Below are 23,844 nucleotides of genomic sequence, written 5' to 3'. Positions count from 1 at the left end.
AGAAATGGGTGAACTGAGTTTTTTTTTGTGTGTGTGTGTGTAGTATATATAAATTGTGTAAGTTTTTAAAAAAAGAAATAGGATGAATAAAACACTGATGGGATAAAGACAAAGGCTTTAATATAGCACTACCTAATGTTGGTCAGGCCAAATGGACCCCTGTTGCTCCCCAACATTAAAGGGCCCCAAACAATTCTGCTTTATTTACCCCTGTTTAGAGAAATTTTACAAGCGGGAAGGCAAAAATCAGAATGAAGTACCAGACCAGCAACTGCGTGGGTGAGCAGTTTGGCAGATTAATCAAGATAAAGATTGACAAAAGGGTTAGGGTCCCTTGGCTTGACCCTCTCACTGGGGACCCAGAGCCTTTGTAGCACAAGAGTGCGTAAAGTGGTCAGAGAAGTTTCCCTGAGTCCTTGATCTGGGAGTCCCATAAACTATGGTACCAGAACCCATTGGTAAAGCCCTGACTCCTGCCACAGTTAGACTGACAGAATGTCAAAACATAGGATTGAAAGGGTTATGAAAGTTGGAATGCTGAAGCCAATACTCTCTAAAGAAATCATGTTGACTTTACCTGAATGCTCTATGGGGATGGATATTAAATGTGGCTGAGGAACACTTCCCTTACTCTATATAACCTGATGATGAAGTCCTGACAGAGGTTACAGCTAGGAACGTGAGTTGATGGAATCATGGTAAAAGTTTGTAGGAGGATTTGTATGTTTGAATAGACTTTATGGGAAAGGGTTGCATTTCTTTTACCTGATGGTTAAAGGCAAAATAATTAGGGATTGACAAGGGGTGGACATTGTATCTGATGGGAATCCTTCCCCTACCTAGTAACAGAAGGCATATATATATATGCCCTTCGAGCAATAAATATTAAGTAGACCTGCTAAATGGGAACCAGTAAGATGCCTGAGCCCACGCAGTGGAGGGTGTAAACTGGAATGCTGGTCGAGACCAATTCTTGGCAATAGCGCTTCATAGAGTGTAGACTGGAGCTTATGGCAAGAGCCTGTGAGCGCCTCCCAGTGACCACTGCTGGGACTTTGGGGAAGGGAGTTTTTTTGAAAGACATTTGCTACCTTGCTGTGGGGTATTAATTGAAGGTGAGGGACATACATGATCTTGAAACCTGAAATACCCACAATGTCTAGAATGATGTTGGAAAAACACCTTAACGGGGGTGGCAGTGCCTGGGGAATGCCAGCAGAAGCTTCCTTAGGAGCAGGGAGCCCCTTTTCCCCTGGGACTGACTCGGGAATGGTATGGGGAGCTTGCTGGGTTCTCTCATCACTTAGTCAATACCTATAAACAGCTCCTGACTGACAGATAAAGAGCTGCTTGAAATGTGGACAGAAGTTCCACGGTTGGGGGCGGGGGGGGGGGGTAGAATGAACATCATCTTGCTTGGAGGGCCTCCATTCTGATTGAAAAAGGTAAAAAACCCATCAGCTCAGTGGTCTGAACTGCATGCTGTTTCACTAGCCGTGATGGAAGAACTGAACGGTGATAAAAAGCCTGTATGTTTGACTTTTTACTGACTAATGGGCAGTGGCCAGTGGGCTGGGCTTCTGGTCAGCAGGAGGGCGGCAGAAACGTGGCCCATTAAATAGATGCCCACGCAGGGCCTAGCCCTGTGGAAATTTCAGGGGTGCATTAAGGTAGGACATGTCAACGCCCATCAGAAGAACTCCCTTCTGGGTTTGGAAGGTGGTTTGAACAAACACATCCCCACGTGCTCCCTGGAGGTGGCTGCCTAGGTCCATGAGATGAGTGGACAGTGGGGGTCTGCAGCCACGCAGAGATGGGCTGGTTCCAGACCTGTTCCTCTGGCACCTTCTGAGGCACAGAATGTTAGTAAGAATTGTTCTGTTTTGGCAAAGGAGACAGAAACTGCAGATGGCCTTGTGGCAGATTTTTTGGTGGGAGAGACCTTAATGTAGCTGGCGAGTGAGCCTGATGGCTGGCAGCAGGGAGTGGGGGGCACCACGAATGGGTCCTGACAGCAGGAGTCACTGACTCTAGACTGGCTTTGCTTTCCCGGTGGGAGAGGCGGACACTCCCATGCTGGGAAAGAACCAGAACTGAGGATAGGGCGCTACTTTGTACAGGCCATCCACACTTCTTCAGACTTCAGACTGGGGAATGTACTTTACAGCTGATAATGACCAACACTTGTCAGGGACATCCTCCTCAAAGTACTAGTTAGACAGAGAATGAAGGGGGCGATTAAACAGTGGTTGTCGGGGAGCCTGGGTGGCTCAGTGGGTTAAGCCTCTGCCTTCGGCTCCCGTCGTGATCTCAGGATCCTGGGATCAAGCCCCGCATTGGGCTCTCTGCTGTGCGGGGAGCCTGCTTCCCTCTCTCTTTCTGCCTGCCTCTCTGCCTGCTTGTGATCTCTCTCTCTATGTCAAATAAATAAATTAAAAATCTTTAAAGAAAAAAAAAGCAGTGGTTGTCTAAAAGTGGGGGGTCAGTGTGGGCGAGGGGGAGAGACACACATGAAGGGGCCTGGCTTAAAGGCCTGCGCCAGTGTGTTCTCACACACAGCGCGAACACGAGGAGGCTAACCCACTGGATAGATTCCTCTGTTTTTCTGGTGGATCTGGGGAAGAGGGGGTGTGGAAGGTGCTAGTATTCTTTTCCACACCGCCTCAACTTTTTTTTTCTCTACTCGATGCAGTGGTCACAGGACCCAGGACTACGGGGGCTGAATCGATTCCTAAGCAAGAAACTGCAACTGCATATTTTTAACCTTTGTGTCTGAATTCCTAAGGGCCCAATGGGGCAGGATGGGCCTTCACCCCTTCTGGTGAAATTGGGGCAAACAGTGAACACTCAGCTGGCGGTAAAGATAGCCCACCAGTTCTGCACGTGGGGAACCTCACCTTATCTGACTAGAACTGCACTGAGGAGGAGGGACTTGCTAGACTAGTTTTGCGGCCTGCAGTCTGCACCAGCGCAGTGACCAAACCTAATGTCCCTTCCAGAGGTGGGAAGGTTTGGGTATAAATGGAGGGGAAGAAAAATAGTAGCTGAGGGGTAAGGGAATGAATACGGGGGTTATATATAATGAGGGAAATCCAATATTACATTGACATCGCCAAAGAGGCTTCGAACAGGTGCTGTTCCTTCTTAGCTTGAGTATACCAGATGCCTGAGAGAGTGAAGCCGTGTAGTGCACTCTTGTTTTTGGAACCCAACAGGATGGCATGGAAGCCTACAAACCTGAGTGGCCAGCCGTCTGCGAGGAGGACTGCTCGTCCTCCGTATGATGCTGGACTGGATAGTTATTAATGACTAGATGATATCTCTTTTGACTTTTATGATTGTTTTGCTATGAGGGATCCATATCCGAAGACCAGGGTGGACTGTGATATTGTGGCTTATAATAAGACATATATTAGGTCTTCGTTTTGGGAGTAAGGAAACTCCTAAAACCTTTGGAATTTCCTCAGTGTTGAGAGCCTTGAAGGTGTCTTTTGTTATGTTCATGAGTGACTTTGGACTGCACCTAAGGAATGGGGCTGGTTGCCTTGGGAACCAAACTTGTGATTAGAAGGTTGGAAATTTCAGTCCCACCCCTCTGATGGGTGTGGGGGGGTTATTCAATCAATCACCATTGGCCATTGATTTAAACTAAAAGGATGGGGTTCAGAGAGCTTTGAGGTTGGTGAGCAGGTGGAGATGTGGATAGAGTGGCGCACCTGCAGAGGGCATGGAAACTTCTCATCCTTTTCCCATACCTCCCCCTGTGCCTCTCTTCCATTCGAATGGCTGTTCTGAATTATATCGTTCTATAATAAACCAATGATCTAGTAAGTAAAATGTTTCGCTGAATTCTGTGACCTGCTCGAGCAGATGAATTGAACCCAAGGAGTAGGTCATTGGAACCTAGCCGGTCAGTCCGAAGGACAGGTCAACATAGACTTGCAACTTGTGTTTGAATTGAGTTACCAAGAAGGGGATCATTGGAACTTCCTATCTATCTATAGCCATTGGTCAGAAGCATAAGTAACAACCGGCTTTTGTGACTGGTGTCTGAGGAGAGGTTTGTGTGGGGTTGAGGGTGGAGGAGGGCTGGTGGCAGTCTTGTAGGACTGAATCCTTAACCCGTAGAATCTGATACTCCTTTCCAGGTGTAGTTAGTGTCAGAATTGAGTTGAATTCTCAGGTACCCTATTGGTGTCTGAGAATTGTTCGTCATTGTGGGGAACCCGGGCCACCACACATTGGAAATTGTGTTTCAGAATATCTCGAAGACAAGTGACCTAGGAGGGTGCCAGTGCTCTTACTACAGGATGTAACATAGCTGCCTTATCCTACATTTCCCATCTGGCCCTGCTCTGTGCTCCTTTAGCAGAAGATAACACGAGTGAGAGCTGTTCACCCTAACCATGCCACAAAGCAGCAGACACTTTCTGCACCCTACTCCCTAAGGGGCCACCAAGGTGGAACTACAGTCCTCAAGCTGGAGGTACCAATACCCTCAGGGAGTCTGAATTCAGTGGCTGCAGTGTCTGCTATCCAGCTGAGAGTAGAGTCTCATGGAGACTGTTGGATGGGACTTGTTCCCGAGCCCACGTGACAACCCCTAGCAACTCTTGGAAATAACTAAATGCATTTTGTGGGGGCTCTGAGGGCCTTGCATGAGCAAGGTGGGGCAGCAGTTAGGTTATACCTAGCTTTTCTTTTATGCAACCAACAGTGGACCTGGTGCCTGTGGGTGTGGGAGTTATAGAGAGAAAGCTACATAGAATCTCTCTCAGTTATCCATCCGCCTGTATCTAGGACTGGGATCCCATGATGAGCTTTCTAAAGATGTGAAATCTGCAAATATTAACTACCTCATAGATATCTGAAAAGAAACTTTTTTCGGGGATAGGAAGGAATCAGCAAGGCCAAGGATCTGAGGTGGGAATGTGCTTTATCATGTTCAAGGAACGATAAGGAGGCTGGTTGGTACAGAGAGTGTGAGGGGGGCAAAAAGGAAAGGATGTGAGAGAGATAATGATAGGGACTGGAGACTCGCTCTGCTTTTCCAGATCGCTTCCTGCCCAAGGGTTGTTTTAAATCTCATAGCTTTTTCAGGCTAGGTCTTGATTTCTTTGGTGATTCAGTTCCCTCAAATCCTCAGTAGTCCTCTGATCTTTTTGTTTTAGGCGTTGCCCAGTTCTCTTCCTAGACGTGGTTGTGGCGTCTGCCTTACGTATCTGTCTCCTTGTCTCCTTGTTCCTGCGCTGTTCCCTTTTGAGATTTAACACAGCAGGCTTAGATGAGAAGGGCACCACCACCTTCTGTCTGATTGTCACTTTAGGGCAGAGTGCCCCTGTTTAAGGAGTTTTAAAAGCCTTTGTGTCAAGAGCTCAGGCCGTCCCACAGGGTAACACTGAACATGAGGAACCAAATGACAGACCACTAGAGTGGTCGGTCACTGCTGTGGAAAAGCCACTTCTAAACTACAGGTAAGCAGTTTTAGAGAAAGCCATGGAAGCTGGCCGCTGGATCCTAGCGGGGAAGCTACAAAGGTTCGCTCTCCTCCAGACCAGGGAGATGGATAAGAAACGGCCTTGTGGCAGTCTCCCATAAGATAGGGGCGAGAAGCAACACTATAACAGCTACCTGTGGTTAACTCCCTTTATTCCAGGAGGCATCACAGAGGATTCGGCCATGAGTTGGGTCAGACTGCAGATCCATTGTTTATGGGGCCTAGGTGGAGATATGCAGGGGCACCAGATGTCATGAGGGAGCTGTTCCCCTCCACCTTTGTCACACAAAGCCCTTTTCAGTCTTGTCTTATTATTTGGGATACAGAAGCAGTCAGCTCTCCCTTCCTTCCTCCCTTCCTCCCTTCCTTCCTTTTTTCAAGATACTGAGATAGAACAGAGGGAAAGAGAGAATCTCAAGTAGACTCCATGCCCAGCAGGGAGCTGGATGTGGGGCTCAATCTCACAAACCTGAAATCACAACCTGAGCCAAAATCAAGAGTCAGAGGCTCAAGAGCCACCCAGGCTCTCTAGCAGTCAGCTTTTCTAGTCTTGCATCCCCAAATTTCTTATTTCGTTTCTGCAACTTAATCAGCCCATTCTTGCCTGAGCTTTTGTCTTTCTTGTAACACCTTGCTGACTTTAGCAAGTAACCATCAATTCACACTCCTGACATCGCATACCATCCTCCTTTCTGAAAGCTGTAGGCTCTGGAGGCACTTAGTGCGACTTTCTTTTATTACAGGTAACATCTGCTGTTTAACAAGACAAGACTCTCCATCTTTCTATCCTCCAATATCATTTTCCTCCTTGTGCACTGGTGTAAACAGCAAAACTTTCGTTATTGCTGATCTTAACCCGACTGGGTGGGTGAACAGGTCACTGGGACAGCCCTCCCTGCTGTCATTCAGAAACCTGGGCTGACTGAAGCTTTGCTTGCTTCTACACGTGGCTACCAGGGTCATCCTTAGGACTAAGGTGTGGAGCTGTCTCTGTTAACAGCTAGCTGCAAGGGGAGAAAAGTATACATTAGTATGTTTGCGAGGTTTACATGGACAGGCTGGAAATGATATATGAAATTCGTGCTCTCATTCTTGCATGTGGCCACACCTGACTGCAAGGGAGGCTGGGAAATGTGTGCCCAGGAAGAAGAGGAGAGCATGGAGTAGGTGAGCAGCTAGCAGTCTCTATGGAATAGTTGTACTGGCAGTGTGGGTGGTGAGAAGTGGCTGAATTCTGGATTTATATAGAATGTAGAGACCTCAGGGGCATCTGGGTGGCTCAGTCAGTTAAACATCTGCTTTTGGCTCAAGTCAGGGCCCAGGGTCTTGGGATTGAGCCCCACGTCAGGCTCCCTGCTCAGTAGAGAGTCTGTTCTTCCCTCTCCCCCTGCCTACCACTCCCCCTGCTTGTGCCCTCTCTCTGTCGCATAAATAAAAATAAAACATTAAAAATAAAAGAAGATAGACTCCTCAGAATTTGTTGATGCCATGGTTTTGGGCCTGAAACGTTGGAAGAATAGAGTTGCTGTATGCGAGGATGGGAAAGGCTATCAAGAACTCCGTTTTAGACATGTGATTTTTGAGGTACCCACATGGAGACATTAAATAGGCTGTTGGAGATGCGGGTTTATAGTTCAAAGGAGTGGCCAGGACTGAATATATAAACGTGAGGGGGAGGGCTTGGTACATATATGGTATTTAAAGCTATTAAACTGCACTAACTACAAAACTATATACAGTAATACTGAATTTCATTGATTCTACAAAGTACATTTTGTTTACATCTTAAGATCTTTGAAACTGGAATGCATCTTACAACACTAAATATAGTCTTCAATTATTATGATTGATAGTGTTTTCTTTGTTAGTATCATTTAAAATAATGATGTCTTGCAACTGATGACACCCCAGATTCAATGAAACCATAATAATAAGAGTAAAAACGATGATGCTATTGAATATTTACTGTGCATCAGACACTGTGCTAAGCCACTTCCGTGATTATCTTTACATGTAGTTACAGGGATGTTAAGCGCTCAGGTGCTGGGACATGACTGCATAGATCTGTATTCTGGCTCCGAGTTTATAGACCATATGACCTTGGTGAAATGCTTACTCTGTGCCCTACTTTCCTCATCTCTAAAATGGGATGATAATAGTACCTAACTTACAGGTTTATTATGAGGATTGAAGGAATTAGTACACGTGTAGTTCTTAGAAGAGTGCTTAACACCGTAACTGCTAAATTGTTCACATTATTAACAAAATTAACATTTTGTTAAAACTGTGAAGAATATATGTATGTATGTAAAAATTCAAACACGAAATCTTGCCATTTATAACGACATGGGTGGAGCTAGAGAGTATTATGCTTAGCAGAATAAGTCAGAGAAAGACAAATACCATATGATTTCACTCGTATGTGTAATTTAAGAAACAAAACAAACGAGCAAAGGGAAAAAGAGAGGCAAACCAAGAAATAGACTCTTAACTATAGAGAACACCCTGATGGATACCAGAAGGAAGGGGTGTAGGGGATGGGTGACAAGGTGATGGGTATTAAGGAGGGCCCTTGTGATGAGCACTGGGTATTGTATGGAAGTGTGGGATCACTGTATTGTATACCTGAAAGTAATATAACACTACATTAAGTAACTGGAATTTAAATTAAAAAAAAAAAAAAAAGAAAAGAGGGCACCTGGGTGGCTCAGTGGATTAAGCCCCTGCCTTTGGCTCAGGTCATGATCTCAGGGTCTTGGGATTGAGTCCCATATATCGGGCTCTCTGCTCACCAGGAAGCCTGCTTCCCCCTCTCTCTCCGCCTGCCTCTCTGCCTACTTGTGATCTCTCTCTGTCAAATAAATAAATAATATCTTTTTTTTTTTTAAAAGATTTTATTTATTTATTTGACAGAGAGATCACAAGCAGGCAGAGAGGCAGGCGGAGAGAGAGGAGGAAGCAGGCTCCCTGCTGAGCAGAGAGCCCGATGCGGGGCTCGATCCCAGGACTCTGAGATCATGACCTGAGCCGAAGGCAGCGGCTTAACCCACTGAGCCACCCAGGCGCCCCAATAAATAATATCTTAAAAAAAAAAATGTTTCAAGCAAAAAAAAAAAAATTCATCAAGCTATCCTCTTTAATGCATTCTGCCCACATTACTGTGAATACTGTATACCTCGATAAAAGAAGAAAACAAACCAAAACAGAAAAGTTTGAAGAAAAAGAGATCATGTCTTCTAAATAAGAAAAAAAAGTTACATGTATTCATTGAAGTATTTTTGTCTGAAATTAATATAGTTGCTCTAGCTTTCTTTACATTATTGTCAGCACAGCACATTTTTTATGGTCCCTTTTCTTTTAATTTATTTGTGTCTTTCTATTTAAATTGGGTTTCTTGGGGCACCTGGGTAGCTCAGTCAGTTGTGTCCAACTCTTGATCTTAGTTCAGTTCTTGATCTCAGGATCGTGAGTCCCTAAGTCCTTCATTGGGCCCCATGCTGGGTGTGGAAGCTACTTTAAAAAAGAAAAAAGGTGGGTTTCTTATAGACTACAAATAGTTGGGTCTTATTTTTTTTAGTCCACTCTGACAGTTTCTTTTACTTGGTGTATTTAAACCATTGATATTTATCGATCTAGTTGGATTAATATTTGCCATATTCCTGTTTTCCATTCATTGTCCTTATTCTTGGGTTTTTTGTTTTTGCCTTCCACACATTTTCTTTCTTTCTTTCTTTTTGGAATGAGCTATAATTGATATACTATATTATTCTCAGGTGTGCAACATGATTTGCTATTTGTGTATATTGTGAAATGATCACCACGATGCATCTAGCCAACATCTATCACTATATATAGTTAATTTTTTTCTTGTGATGAGAACTTTTAAGATTTACTCTAGCAACCTTCAAATATCCAACATAGTATTATTAACTATAATATCTATGCTGTAAGCTATGTCCCCATGACATTTATTTTATAATTGGAAGTTTATACCTTTTTAAAAAAAATATTTTATTTATTTATTTGATAGAGAGAGCTCACAAGTAGGCAGAGAGGCAGGCAGAGAGAGAGGGAAGAAGCAGGCTCCCTGCTGAGCAGAGAGCCCAATGCGGGGCTCGATCCCAGGACCCTGAGATCATGACCTGAGCTGAAGGCAGAGGCTTTAACCCACTGAGCCACCCAGGCGCCCCGGGAGTTTATACCTTTTGATACCCTTCACCTATTTTGTCCGGCCCCTCCAGCCCCCACCCTCCCAACAGTCACCAATCTATTCTCTATATCTATGGGTTTGTGAGCTTTTTGTTTGTTTTTTAAGATTCCACGTAGAAGTGAGATCATATGTATTTATCTTTTTCTGTCTGACTTGTTTCATTTATGCCATCAAGGTCCATCCATGATGTTGTCATAAAATGGCAAGATTTCATTTAAGATTTTATTTATTTGAGAGAGAGAGTCTGGGAAGAGGGAGAGAGGGAGGAACAGACTCCCCACTGAGCAGGGAGCCTGATGTAGACTTGATCCTAGGACCCTAGGATCATGACCTTCATGAACTGAAGGCAGACACTTAACCGACTGACCTACCCACGTGTCCCAATTCCATTCTTTTTTTTTTTTTTTAAGATTTTATTTATTTATTTGACAGACAGAGGTCACAAGTAGGCAGAGAGGCAGGCAGAGAGAGAGAGAGGAGGAAGCAGGCTCCCTGCAGAGCAGAGAGCCCGATGTGGGGCTCGATCCCAGGACCCTGGGATCATGACCTGAGCTGAAGGCAGAGGCTTTAACCCACTGAGCCACCCAGGTGCCCCAATTCCATTCTTTTTTGTGGCTGAATAATACTCCTGTGTATGTGTATCATGTTTTCTTTTACTCATCCATGATGGACACTTAGGTTGTTTCCATATCTTTGCTGCAGGGAAAGTGGGACTGCTGTATTCTCTGGTTTTAACCAAACATTTTGTGTTAGTCTGTTCCCTTTCCTCTCTTTGCAAATCAGTTATACTTCTTTTTTTAGTGGTTGCCCTAGAGTGTGCAGTATACTTTTGCCACTAGTCCATATCCACTTTCAAGTAACACTTTCACTTCATGGAGAGTACAAATACTCTTCATGGAGAGTACAAATTAACAGAATATTTCCAGTTCCTCCCTTCTGTTCCTTATAATATTGCTGTCATTTATATCACTTACAGCTTATTAAGTGTTGTTATTGCTAACATTGTCTCTGTTGCTATTTTGAACAAACTTATCTGTTAGACCCATTTAGAATAAAAAATAAAATATTTTATTTGACCTTCATTTATTTCTTCTCTAGTGTTCCTCCTTTCTTTGTGTCAGTCTGAGTTTCTGGCCTGGATTATTTTCCTTTTTTCTGAAGCACTTCTTCTAACATTTCTTGCAAGTCAGTCTACTGGCAACAAATCCCCTTGATTTTTGTCTGGGAATGTCCTTCTCTTTGGTAAGATAATTGGCTGGATATAAAATTCTATGTTGGTGGTTTCTCTCAACACTTTAAATATTTCACTCTTCACTCTTTTCTCTTCTTGTTTGCTTGGTTTCTGAAGGGAAATCCAGTGTCATTCTTAACTGTTGCTCCTCTGTAGGTAGGGTGTTTTCTCCCCTCTGGGTTCTTTCAAGATTTTTCTTTATCTTTGGTTTTCTACACTTTGAGTAGGCCATGTCTAGGACTATATTTATTGACATTTATCATGCACAGTTTTCTCTAAGCTTCCTGGATCTGTGGTTTGTGTCATTAATATTGGAAAATTCTCAGCCATTATTACTTCAAATATTTCTTCTGTTCCCTTCTCCCCCCCCTTCTGTTATTCCTATTATGCATATGTTACATCTTTTGTAATTTCCCCACAATTCTTGGATATTCTGTTCTTTTTCATTCTTCTTTTTTCTCTCTTTGGATTTCAGTTTTGGAAGCTTAGGTTAACATATATTCAGGTTCATTTATTCTTTCCTTGGCCATGTCTGATCTACCAATAAGCCTATCAAAGGCATTCTTCATTTCTCTTATAATGTCTTTGTTTCTAGCATTTCCTGCCGATTCTTTGTTTCCAGCTCTATGGTTATTATTACTTACCTGTTCTTACATGTCCACTTTTCCCACTAGAGCTCTTAGCATATTAATCATAGACTTCTATTTTTTTTATTTTTTTTTTTTTAGATTTTATTTCTTTATTTGACAGACAGAGATTATAAGTAGGCAGAGAGGCAGTCGGAGAGAGGAGGAAGCAGGCTCCCCGCTGAGCAGAGAGCCCGATGTGGGGCTCGATCCCAGGACCCTAGGATCACGACCTGAGCTGAAGGCAGAGGCTTTAACCCACTGAGCCACCCAGGCACCCCAATCATAGACTTTTAAAATTCCTGGTTTTATAATTCCCATATCTCTTCCATATCTGAGTTTGGTTCTGATGCTTGCTCTGTCTCCTTTTTTGGTATGTCTTGTAATTTTTGGTTGAAAGTTGGGCATGATGTGCTGGGGAAAGGAACTGTGATAAATGGCCCTTAGTGATATGGTCACGTGATGGGGAGGAGAAACAGTCTGTAGCCCTATGATTGGGTCTCATTCTTTAGTGAGCCTGGGCCCCTGAACTGTAACCTTCACAAGTGCTTCTCATTTCTTTCTTTTCCCTCCAATTTAGGTGAGACAGAAAGGCTAGAGGGGGCTGGGGCTGGAGCTGAGTATTCCCCCCAAAAAGGCTAGAGAGGCTCTCCCCCTACCCCCTTAGGCTTACTTTCTCCTACCCCTACTGACAAACAAGAGGGCTATTTCTCTTGAAAACATGGCGGAACTCCTAGAGGTAAAATTGAACTGGACCTTCCTGAACACATGTGTGTGCATGTGTACACACACACACACACACACATTCATTCACTCCTGGAGTTCTGAACTCTAGCTTGTCCACATGGAGCCTCTGGTGATTCATCATTACAGTTTATGTTTTTTTAACCCAGGACTGGCTCCAGCTTTAGGCTTCCATTTTAAGGCTTCTGCTATAATAAACTGTGACTGTCTCTATTTACCTGTCTCTTGATTTGGGGGGTCAGCAGTTAGCTCTGTGAACTCAAATTTCTGATTATCTGATAGGAATTATTGATTTTCAATCTATTCAACTTCCCTTGTAAGGATGGCATTGATGAATTTCAAGATCCTTACATGTTGGACCAGAACTGGAAGTCAGCATTTTCTTATAACAACAAAAGATTAAAAAAAAAAAAAAAAAGGCAAATACACATCGTGCATCAGTAAAGGACTGGCTGTTGATTTGTTTACTTATTTATTTTTAAGATTTATTTATTTACTTTAGAGAGAAAAGGCATGAGCAGGAAGGGCACAGGGAGAGAGCAAGAGAATTTCAAGCAGACTCCACACCCAGCACAGATCCTGACGTGGGGCTCCATCTTACAACCCTGAGATCATGACCTGAGCTGAAACCAAGAGTTGGATGCTTAGCCAACTGCACCACCCAGGTGCCCCAAGGACTGGCTATTTAAATTACACTGCATCCACCCGGCAGAATACCTTGTACTCAAAAATGTCAGCTCTAAGATGTCCTGATACAAAAAGATTTGCAAGATACATTTTTAAAAGATTTTATTTATTTTAGAGGGAGAGAGAGAGAGCAAGAGAGAGCGACTTGGGGGGCAGAGCAGAGGGAGAGGGACAAGCAGACTCAGTACTAAGTACAGAGCCTGATGGCAGGCTTGATCTCAAGACTCGGAGATCATGACCTCAGCTGAAACCAGGAGTTGGCTACTCACCTAACTGAGCCACCCACATGCCCCATTTGCAAGATATCTTAAGTGACAGAATGCAAGGTACAGAAAATAAATAGCATGAATGAATGTTCTCTGAAGTGATTAAATGTTTGTTTTTAAAAAAGGATATGTATCTATATCCAGTATTCTTCAAAATAAGTAAAGGAAATACAATTTTTAAAGATTAGTGGAAATTAGACCAAAATTTCAACAATCACATTTTAGCATTATAAGGGTTGTTTTTGTTTCTCAATTTTCCAAACTTTCTAAATTCGTTTACATTATTTCTCTAATTATTTTTTTTAAGATTTTTATTTATTTATTTGACAGAAAGAGGGAGATCACAAGTAGGCAGAGAGTTAGGCAGAGAGAGAGGGGGAAGCAGGCTCCCAGCCCAGCAGAGAGCCCAATGCGGGCTTGATCCCAGAACCCCAAGATCATGACCTGAGCAAAGGCAGAGGCTTAACCCACTGAGCCACCCAGGTGCCCCTATTTCTCTAATTTTTTAAAGGAGTATTCATGTGAAAAAAATCTGGAGGGTAATACACCAAAATGATACTGGTCATTGGTTTTGGTAATGGAAGTAAGGAAAATTTTTCCCATTTGCCAGACATTTTGTAATGTTATATCACATATACAATAATGTTTTTTTGTTTGTGACACACACGCAGATTTTATTTTGTTTAAGCATCTGGTGTCCATGTTAGGCTTGAAACAGGCTGATTATACCACCTGTTACATTAGCATTCCTAGCACACATTGAAAAGCTATTATAAATCACTATTTTGATATATAGTCCCATGTTTGTTGAAGGACTTGATAAAGCAGAAAAGAGTGGCTGATTTGGAAACAGTATAGTTTTTCTCCAAGTCCTTGAGCAAACCGAGTGAACAATACAGCCACAAACAGCACATTCTGTAAACCTCTACTTGACTGTGCAAACCCCAAAACAGAGCAGGAACAGTGATGTCCTCTGCGTTACCTAGATCAATCCAAGAAGAAGCACGAAGTCCTGAAATGAGCCCAAAAATAAAAAGAAGGGAGAAATTGATGCAATATAGTTGACAAATCGTTTGCATTTTTTATTTAAAAAAAAGTAAATTTTATCTAAAAAAAAAAAAAGGCAAAATGCATACCTAAGGGACGCCTGGGTGGCTCAGTTGGTTGGACGACTGCCTTCGGCTCGGGTCATGATCCCGGGGTCCAGGGATCGAGTCCCACATCGGGCTCCCAGCTCCATGGGGAGTCTGCTTCTCCCTCTGACCTTCTCCTCGCTCATGCTCTATCTCACTGTCTCTCTCTCAAATAAATAAATAAAATCTTTAAAAAAAAAATGCATACCTAAGAGCCAAGAAAGAATAGCTGTTTCTAGTAGACAAAAAATGTAATGCTTAGAAGACAAATAAAAATGAAAACAAAAACTGGAAACCTTACCAAATTTGGTTGAAAGAAACCTCTTCGTGTTTGTGAAGAGTTTGAATTGCAGAGTATATTTAGAGAAATAACACTTTATTATATCTTACATGTATAAAGTAATTATATGTATAGATTATATTATATGTATAGAACATATATGGGGGCACCTGGGTGGCTTAGTCGGTTGAAGATCCCACTTGAGATTTCCGCTCAGGTCATGATCTCATAGATCGTGGGGTGGAGCCCTGTATTGGGCTCCCTGCTCAGTAAATGACCAAGCCTACATTTCTCCTGTCTTTGGTCTTCGTCCAAGGTTCTTGGCTTATAGCTAGCTCCCCAAATCCTTGGAATTTCCTGAGCAGTAGAGCAGTGGGAACATCTTTTACATCTTTTGTCATAATATTTGGACTTTTGTCCACAGTTCCTGAAACTTTATGACTTCAGAGCCATAAAGTGGAATGGGTGTCTTCTTATGCATAACAAGCTCCTCTTCTGCCACCACTGGGTATATGTTAATGAGGTGACTTCTGGAGAGCACCTAAGGATGGGGGCTGGTTGCCAGGAGAACCAACTACATGATTGGAGGGTTAGAACTTTCAGTTACTCCCAACCCCCTAATCTCCAGGGAGTAGAGATGAACTAGAAATTGAACAGATCACCAGTGGTCATTGATTAAGTTAATCAATCCCATCTGTACAGTGAAGCCTCCATAAAAACCTTAAAGGGAGGGGCTTTAGAGAGCTCCCAGGCTGGTGAACAAATGGAGATATGGGAGGATGGCACACTTAGATACGGTGTGGACTCTCCATGCCTCTTACTTGTACCGGTCCCTATGCATCTCTTCATCTAGCTGTTCTTGAGTTTTTTGTCCTTTTATAATGAGTCAATAATCTAGTAAGTAAAATATTTCTCAGAGTTCTGCGACTTGCTCTAGCAAATTAATCGAACCCATGGCTGGTGTCATGGGAACCTTTGATTTAGACCCATTTGGACAGAAGCACCAGTGACATCCTGGATTTGTAGTTGACATCTGAAGTGGGGTAAGGGAGGACAGTCTTGTAGGACTGAGCCCTTAGTCTGTAACCCAAGGTTGGGGAGGGGGTCATTGGACCCTCCAGTCTATAGCTGGTTTGTCAGAAGCACAGGTAACAACCTGGAATTGTGATTGCCATCTAAAGCGAAGGGCACTTTTGGTGGGACTGGTCCCTTAACCTGTAGAATGTGATGCTATCTCTGGGTGGATCATGTCAGAATTAAGTTGAATTATAGGATACCCAGCTGGTGTCAAAGAATCATTAATTGGTGATGTGGGGGAAACCACCTCCCTCCCACAAACATGTTGAAATTGGTGATCAGAACCTTGGACTGAATAGTGATTACTTTTTTTCTGGCATAAGCAGTAAATAGTTCCACATTAGAGTGGACTTTGAAGAAACTCTAACAAAAGGAAAAATTGGTTGAAAAATTGCGTTATTACAAAATTTCCAGGCTGGCCAAGAAAAAATAGGGAGAGTGTGCTAAGACAGAAAGCAGGATGGAGCTGAGGTTTTACCAGGCTGCAACCATGTGGAGAGAATGTAGTAAGACTTTGACTTGGTGTTTGAATTACCAAATGGTCGGTCTGGGTGACTGCAGTGCAATTTTTTTTTAAGATTTTATTTGCTTATTTATTTGTCAGAGAGAGAGAGGAAGAGAGAGCACAAGCAGGCAGAGTGGCAGGCAGAGGCAGAGAGAGATGCAGACTCCCTGCCGAGCAAGGAGCCCAATGCAGGACTCCAGGACCCTGAGATCATGACCTGAGCTGAAGGCTGCAGCTTAACCCACTGAGCCACCCAGGCATCCCTGCAGTGCAGTTTTGATTATAAAAATGGTTGAAGGGGCGCCTGGGTGGCTCATTGGGTTGAGCCTCTGCTTTCGGCTCAGGTCATGATCTCAGGGTCCTGGGATTGAGCCCCACATCGGGCTGTCTGCTGAGCAGGGAGTCTGCTTCCCCCTCTCTCTCTGCCTGTCTCTCTGCCTACTTGTGATCTCTCTCTCTCTGTTAAGTAAATAAATAAAAATTTTTTTAAAAAAATGGTTGAGATAATCTGGTGGACTTTGCAGGTTCACATTTTAAATCATGAGGCTTATATTTTAGCTAGATAAGACCTGGAACATTTTGACTCCTTGGAACAGACACACAGAGCTGAGCTATACCACTCTTAAGGAGCTCTGAGTTCAAGAGAACTAGCAGTGGGCCATGAGTGAGGCATAATCAGCAGCCCCAGTTCATGCTGATGTTATTTGCTTATGCCATAAACATAACAGGATGATCCAGGCTTCTAAGGAGGCATAGTTGTCATTCTCTAACTGAGAAAGTGAATGTTTCTTAAACCTAGATGACATAAGTCAGACTAGTAGTAAAAATAAAAGGATCAGATTATTTTGTCCCATGGTAGTTTATATAAAATATGTAAAACACAACCCTTTGAATTTTAAATAAAACCTGGGAGATTCTAAAACCCTAGAATAAAAGCAGTGAGACATCCCCTGGAGTCTGCATACAGGTCCTTGCCTGGAAAAGGTAAGTTTCAGAGAGATTCTCCCACAGCAGGACAGACTACTTTTCTTTTTTTTTAAAAGGTGTATTTACCCATTTATTTTTTGGAGAGAGAGCGAGCATGAGTTTTCATGAGTTGGGGAAAGGGCAGAGGAAGAGCGAGAATCTTAAGCAGACTCCCGCTGAGTGGAACGCGGGGCTGGATTTCACATTGTTGTGATCATGACCTGCCAGAAAACAAGTCAGTCTCTTTTTTTTTTAAGATTTTTTTTTTTTAAGATTTTATTTATTTATTTGACAGACAGAGATCACAAGTAGGCAGAGAGGCAGGCAGAGAGAGAGAGAGAGAGAGAGGAGGAAGCAGGCTCCCTGCAGAGCAGAGAGCCCGATACGGGGCTCGATCCTAGGACCCTGGGATCGAGACCTGAGCCGAAGGCAGAGGCTTTAACCCACTGAGCCACCCAGGCGCCCCAACAAGTCAGTCTCTTAAACGACTAAGCCACCTAGGCGACCCTTACCACATTTTTATATGAAAGATAGTAAGTCACTGGGGACTTTTCCTCATTCCATTCAAATCACAAAGCCTTCTCTAGGAGACATACAACCAATTTTATATTAGCTTAGCCATTAACCCCGAAGACCTTTTAACAAGTATGAAATAGTCAATCCCTTGTCTCTAGAATTTGGGAATGTGTGGCCCTGAAAGTATTAACTAGTTATCAGTTTATCCAAGAAGTTCTCTGTTCCTTTTTTGTTCTAATTGAAGTACAGTTGGTATACAGTGTTCTTTTAGTTTCGGGTGTACAACACAGTGATTGGACAACTCTATAGATGTGCTGTGCTCACTACAAGTGTAGCTATAATCCATCACCATACAACACAATACCGTTGACTGTATTCCCTGTGCTGTACCTTTCATCCCGTACTTTCTACTTTTTCCTTCCATTACTGGAAGACTGTACCTCTCACTCCCTTTCACCTTTTTTCCCCCCACCCTCAACCCCCTCCCCTCTGGCAACCACCAGTTTGTTCTCCATATTTATGGGTCTGTTTCTGCTTTGTTTTGGTTTTTAGGTAACATATAAGTGAAATCCTATGGCATTTGTCTTTCTCTGACTTATTTTCACTTTGTGTCTGTTCCTTAAGATAAGTGTCCTAGTAAACAATGAGTATACTTATTAAGCATTTCTGGTTGGACAAATAAGAGTGCAGTGGGAAATTTTATGAGGAAATATAATATGATAAGGCTTTGATCTACCAAGATAGAACCAGGAAGTAAAACATTACAGTTTTAAAGCTAAAGGAGGACGGGTGTTAGAATCGAGAAACCAAGGGGTGCATGGGTAGCTCAGTCAGTTAAGGGTTGGACTCTTAATGTTTGCTCAGGTCTTGACCTCAAGGTCTTGAGATTGAACCCCACCTGGGGCTCCTCGCTCCATGGGGACTGTGCTTGGGATTCTCTCTCCCTCTTCCTTAGACCCTCCCCCTGCCCTTGTGCAGGCGTAGTTCTCTCTCAAATAAATAAATCTTTTTTAAAAAGAGTAAGAAATCAAAACGAAGGAAGTAAGAAGGAAGGCCTGGACGATATGGACTTTAAGGAGCTTGCTCTATGGCATTGAACCTATTCTTTCAACTTGAAACTGTACAGTGCCTCGCCCATTGACGAGTGGAAGGTGTCAAAGTGGGCCGTCCTGTAGGCCACACCCACCTTGGGAGCCACAGTGCTCACAGTAGCTTCACAGAGCATAGGAAAAGAGTGAGTTGCTGGTGAGTTTGACCTGATAGATGAATTTCCCCCTAGAACTGCTGGTGGGAATGTCATTTATAGGCTAAACCATATGAAAGTGAATTTTTTCCCACTCTTTAAAGCTTTATGGTAGAATATATATATATAATCTAAAAGTAATCATTTTAACCATTCTTAAGGGTACCGGTCATTGGCTTAGAGCGCTTTCACAGTGTCGTGCAGCCATCAGCAGTTTTCACCTCCAGAACTAAATTTTCATCATCCCCAACAGAAACACTTTACCTTACCCTGTAAATAATGACTCCCCATTCCCTCCTCCCCCAGTCCCTGGTAACCTCTTTTCTGCTGGCTATCCATGAATTTGTCTGTTTGAGGTACGTTATGAAGTGGAATTATACAATATGTGACCTTTTGTGTCTGGCTTCTTTCCTTTAGCATAATGTTTCAGGGTCCATTCACGTTATAGCCTGTGTTGGAATTTCATTCCTTTTGAAGTCTGAATAATATTCCATTGTGTACTACATCTCGTTTTTCCACTCATTTGTTAAGGAACATTTCAACTGTTTCCACATTATGGCTGTTGTGAATAGTGCTGCCATGAACGAGGATGAACAAGTAAGTATCTGAGTCCCTGCTTTCAATTCTCGTTCTATATTGGGTCTATAGTTAGGAGTGGAATTGCTGGTCCATAGGGTGATTTTATGTTTAGGTTGTGGGGAACTGCCAAACTTTTCTATAGCAGCTGCCTCATTTTACATTCCCACTAGCAGAACACAAGTGTTCCAATTTCTCCATATCCTTGCCAGCACTTTCTATTTTCCCTTTTCTTTTTTTTAATTATAGCCATTCTAATGGGTGTGAAGTGGTATCTCATTGTGGTTTTGATTTGCATTTCCCTCAAGACTGGTGATGTTGAGCATGTTTTCATGGTGCTTATTGCAAAAAGAGCCTGCTGGGATTTTGATAGGGATTGGGTTGATTCTGAAGATCAATTTGGGGGGTGTGCTGCTATCTTAACAAAATTAAGTCTTCTAATCCTTGACCATGGGCTGTTTTTCAATTTATTTTGGTCATCTTTAATTAATTCTAATGTTGTTTTGTAGTTTTCATTGTACAAATCTTGGATTTCTTTTGTTAAATTCTTTTGTTAAATTCTTTCATTACTGTTTTATGCTTTCTGAAAATGTCATGATGTAATAGAATTGTTTTCTTAACTTCATTTTCAGATTGTTTATTGCTAGTATATAAAAATACATGGGGGCACCTGGGTGGCTCAGTGGGTTAAGCCTCTGCCTTCGTTCTGCTCAGGTCATAGTCTCAGGGTCCTGGGGTTGAGCCCCACATCGGGCTCTCTGCTCAGCAGGGAGTCTGCTTCTGTCTGCCTCTCTGCCTACTTGTGATCTCTCTTTCTCTGTCAAATAAATAAATAAATAAAATCTTTTAAAAAAATAAAAATATAATCTTTTTTATTATTGATCTTAAATCCTGCAAACTTTGCCAAACTCATTTATTAGCTCTAATAGTTTTCTATAGTAGATTTCCCAGGAGTTTATATATATATAAGATCATGTCATCTGCAAATAGAGGGTAGAGGTGATTTAATTGTTTTCTTACCTGTGTGTCTTTTCTTTTTCTTGCTGTGGTTTGAACCACAAGTGCAATGTTGAACAGAATTGGTGAGGGTGGACATCCTTATTTTTTTTCTTTAAATATTCTTTATTCATTTATTTGACAGAGAAATCACAAGTAGGCAGATGTAGGCTGAGAGGCAGGCAGAGAGAGAGGGAGAAGCAGGGATGCGGGGCTTGATCCCAGGACCCCGGGACCAGGACCTGAGCCGAAGGCAGAGGCTCAACCCACTGAGCCACCCAGGCGCCCCAACATCCTTATTAAAGGTGCACTTTTGATAGGGTGAAAAGACGGGTTGTTCAACACTTTCCAATTCTGTCTGGTGATAATGGGCAAATCACTTATCCTTCTGTTTATCTAAAATTAGTGATAGCAATATAAGTTTTGACTACCTCACAGGGTTCTGAGGATTAAGTAAAATCATGCAGTTAACAAACCTACAGTATACACAGATGGTAGTGTCTGCTATTTAGGGGCTCATACGCTAATGGAGAAGAAAAGCCATTCATGGAAATACTTGTAAAAACAAGGTAAAATGTGCTATGAATTATTCGGGCTATGAATTTTTTCTTGGATACCTTGTTAGATAATTTGGAGCAAAAACATGAGTTTAGTAACATAGAGAAATGATTTTAAAATTTAAGATACTAGTAATGTACTGTCATGCCCATTAGTTTGGATTCAATTTTAACAACTCCGTTATAGATTAACATAGCATAACTAAATCTAACTCTCTTCCATACAAAATATAACAATCTTATTTTATAAGGGTCTGCTACAATTTTGCATTTAGTGTCCAAAAGCACTTTTTTTTTTTTTAAGATTTTATTTATTTATTTGACAGAGAGAGGTCACAAGCAGATGGAGAGGCAGGCAGAGAAAGAGAGAGAGGGAAGCAGGCTCCCCGCTGAGCAGAGAGCCCGATGCGGGACTCGATCCCAGGACCCTGAGATCATGACCTGAGCCGAAGGCAGCGGCTTAACCCACTGAGCCACCCAGGCGCCCCAAAAGCACTTTTTTTTTAAGTCAAAAGGAAATGTGGTATATTAGGAACCGCATTTCTTTCCTCATTTGGTCTCAGAAGTAGACTATATAGAATTGATCGAAGCTCACCATTTATTTGAAATTAGCCTGATAACCTTTACTTTGGAATATAAACATGTAGAAAATAGGCCATGACATACATGGTACATGTCGTGGGTTCTTAAGGCCTTTGTCGATTCTAACACTTTTTTTAAAAAATTGTGTTATGTTAGTTGTATTGATTTGGCAAAAGAACCTAATCTTGCTGTTCAGTACTGTTTTGTCGCTGTGCCTTCCATGGCACTTTATAGTACTTTCTTTGCTGTTCTAAGGGCTCCTATGCTCAAAGGGTGGTCGGTCACAGTAAGGTTGTGAGGAAGCCCAGGCGCTTTCAGGTACTGATGCTGCAGGATCAAGTGAATGAATTTCTCAGAGCACTTGCTTTATAGAGTGGGGGGGGGTCCCCCAAACCCCCACGTACCCCCGCCAACCCCGCAGGAGATAGCCACACCTTCCCTCTATCGGCAAGGAGCAGGTGGCCAGGACCTGGAGACCTGGCACTGCTGCCACCCCCAAGGTACCCGCCCAACGGGCCTGGCTGGCTCACGGGCCAAGTGACGCGGGTCAGCTCTGCCCCCGGGACCCCCACGCACCGCGGGTGAGACCGCCCAGCGCGTGGTCTCAATATCTTGTCTTTCCGCTGCCCCTCCCCCCACAATCCCGGAAAAGGGGGGAGATTGGTGACGTCATCATCCGGGCACTCGCCGCCGGGGCCGGCCACGGTTCACAATGGAACAAAAACAAGCGGCCCAAGTCAAACTCTGAGCGACGCAGCTGCGGTTTGCGCGATTAACCCTTGCCTGGCCACACACTGCCAAATCTCCCAGCTCCTTCTCCGCCGTGGTATGCCAGATCCTTCCGGATCTCCCTTCCCCCACTTTTCCTTGTCCTCGTTTCACCTCTGTTCTCACATCGCTCCTGATAGGAGGGGTTTGGAACGTAGCGCGACCCCCGAGGGGCCGGCGGAAAGACACCGTACTGCGTGAACAATCTGTACCGCATTGTGTTCCCCTCCCCCCACTCCAGTTCTCCGGGTTCCAAGCGCCTCGCGCCTGGCCCGGCTTCCCTGGTAGCACGCGCAACTCTCCCTGGCTCGACGGCCCGGGGTGTCGGAGAAGGGAGCAGAAGGAGCAGCTGAGCAAGAAGGGGGGGTAGGGGGGAGGAGGAGACGAAGGAGGAGGGCCAGGGGGCGGCCCCTGTGGGGGGCGGGGCTAGATGGGGGCGGGGGATCCTCACGGCTTTGGGCGGTGCTGGGGTTAGTGGGAGTCTGCGCCGCCGCGCTGCTGCCTTCGCCGCCACCAGTGCTGCTGCCGCCGCCGCTACCGCCGCTGCCAGTGGCCGAGCGTTTTTTTTTTTTCTTTTTTTTCTTTTCTTTTTTTTTTTTTTTTTTTTTTTTTTTGGTTTGCCGGATCCGCCATATTGGCGAGGACGGGCGTCCGCGGCTGCGGAAGCTAGTCTCCGCCGTTGTCGGAGCCGCAACCTCACAGCACCCGGCCCGTCCGGGCCTCTGCCGCGCGGAGCCCCTCCCCGCGTTGCTCAGCTCACAGGCCTCGCGGGAGCCCGCCGCTGCCGCCTCTCTCCCGAGAGGCGGCCGCCTCAGCCCTCGGTGCTCCGGTCGGCGCCGGGAGCGAGGAGCGAGCCGCAGCAAAGCGACCAGGCCCGGAGCGGGGACAGAGGCGGCGACTACGAGAAGGTGAAGCCGCCACTGCAGGAGGAGGAGCGGGAGGAGGTGACGCAGGAGAAACGCACCGCCCGGAGCCCGTCTGAGCTCAGTTAGAGCCCCGGCCCGAGGGGAGAAGAGGGAAGAGGCCGCCACCGCCGGCTGAGGAGGAGGAGGAGGCGGCCGCGGCCACCGCTGCTGCAGGGCGGGCGCGGCGAGCAGCGAATTCCGGCGCCCCCGTGCAGCTTCCTGGTCTTGACGCCCGCAGCCTCTCGACACACTTTGTCGCCAGTCACCCCCGGGCCTGGGATGCACCCAGGGTCGGCCTTGTCCTGGGACTGAGTCTTGCAGCTGCCTGCTGCTTCCGCGTGCCCTGCTTCTGAGGAGAAAACGCCCGGGTCGTGCGGTGAGTAGCCCGCCGCGCCGGGACGAGGCGTTTCTCCTGGGCCAACAGCTGGATCTGAGGGGAGGAGGGCGAGGGGGGTGTGCGAGCCCACGGTTCCTCTTTC

At 44.3% G+C, this 23,844-nt stretch overlaps 1 protein-coding gene across 4 annotated transcripts in view; it reads left to right on the top strand.

The window, feature by feature from the left end:
* Positions 1–23,844, top strand: part of USP9X (ubiquitin specific peptidase 9 X-linked) — a 166,666-nt gene that overhangs the window by 3,617 nt on the left and 139,205 nt on the right. For 3 of the 4 annotated variants that reach the window (XM_047715206.1, XM_047715203.1, XM_047715205.1), the window contains exon 1: positions 23,104–23,741. The exons of the other annotated variant lie outside the window; for it this stretch is intronic. The gene's annotated coding sequence lies outside the window, so the exon portion shown is untranslated. Of the gene's footprint in view, positions 1–23,103; positions 23,742–23,844 lie in introns of those variants that run through there. 4 annotated transcript variants of the gene reach the window in all.

This window comes from Lutra lutra, chromosome X, assembly GCF_902655055.1.
Source record: "Lutra lutra chromosome X, mLutLut1.2, whole genome shotgun sequence".
In the NCBI taxonomy this organism is placed as follows: Eukaryota; Metazoa; Chordata; class Mammalia; order Carnivora; family Mustelidae; genus Lutra; species Lutra lutra.
Note: the sequence above shows the minus strand (reverse complement) of the source record. Positions and strands in the feature narration are given on the sequence as shown.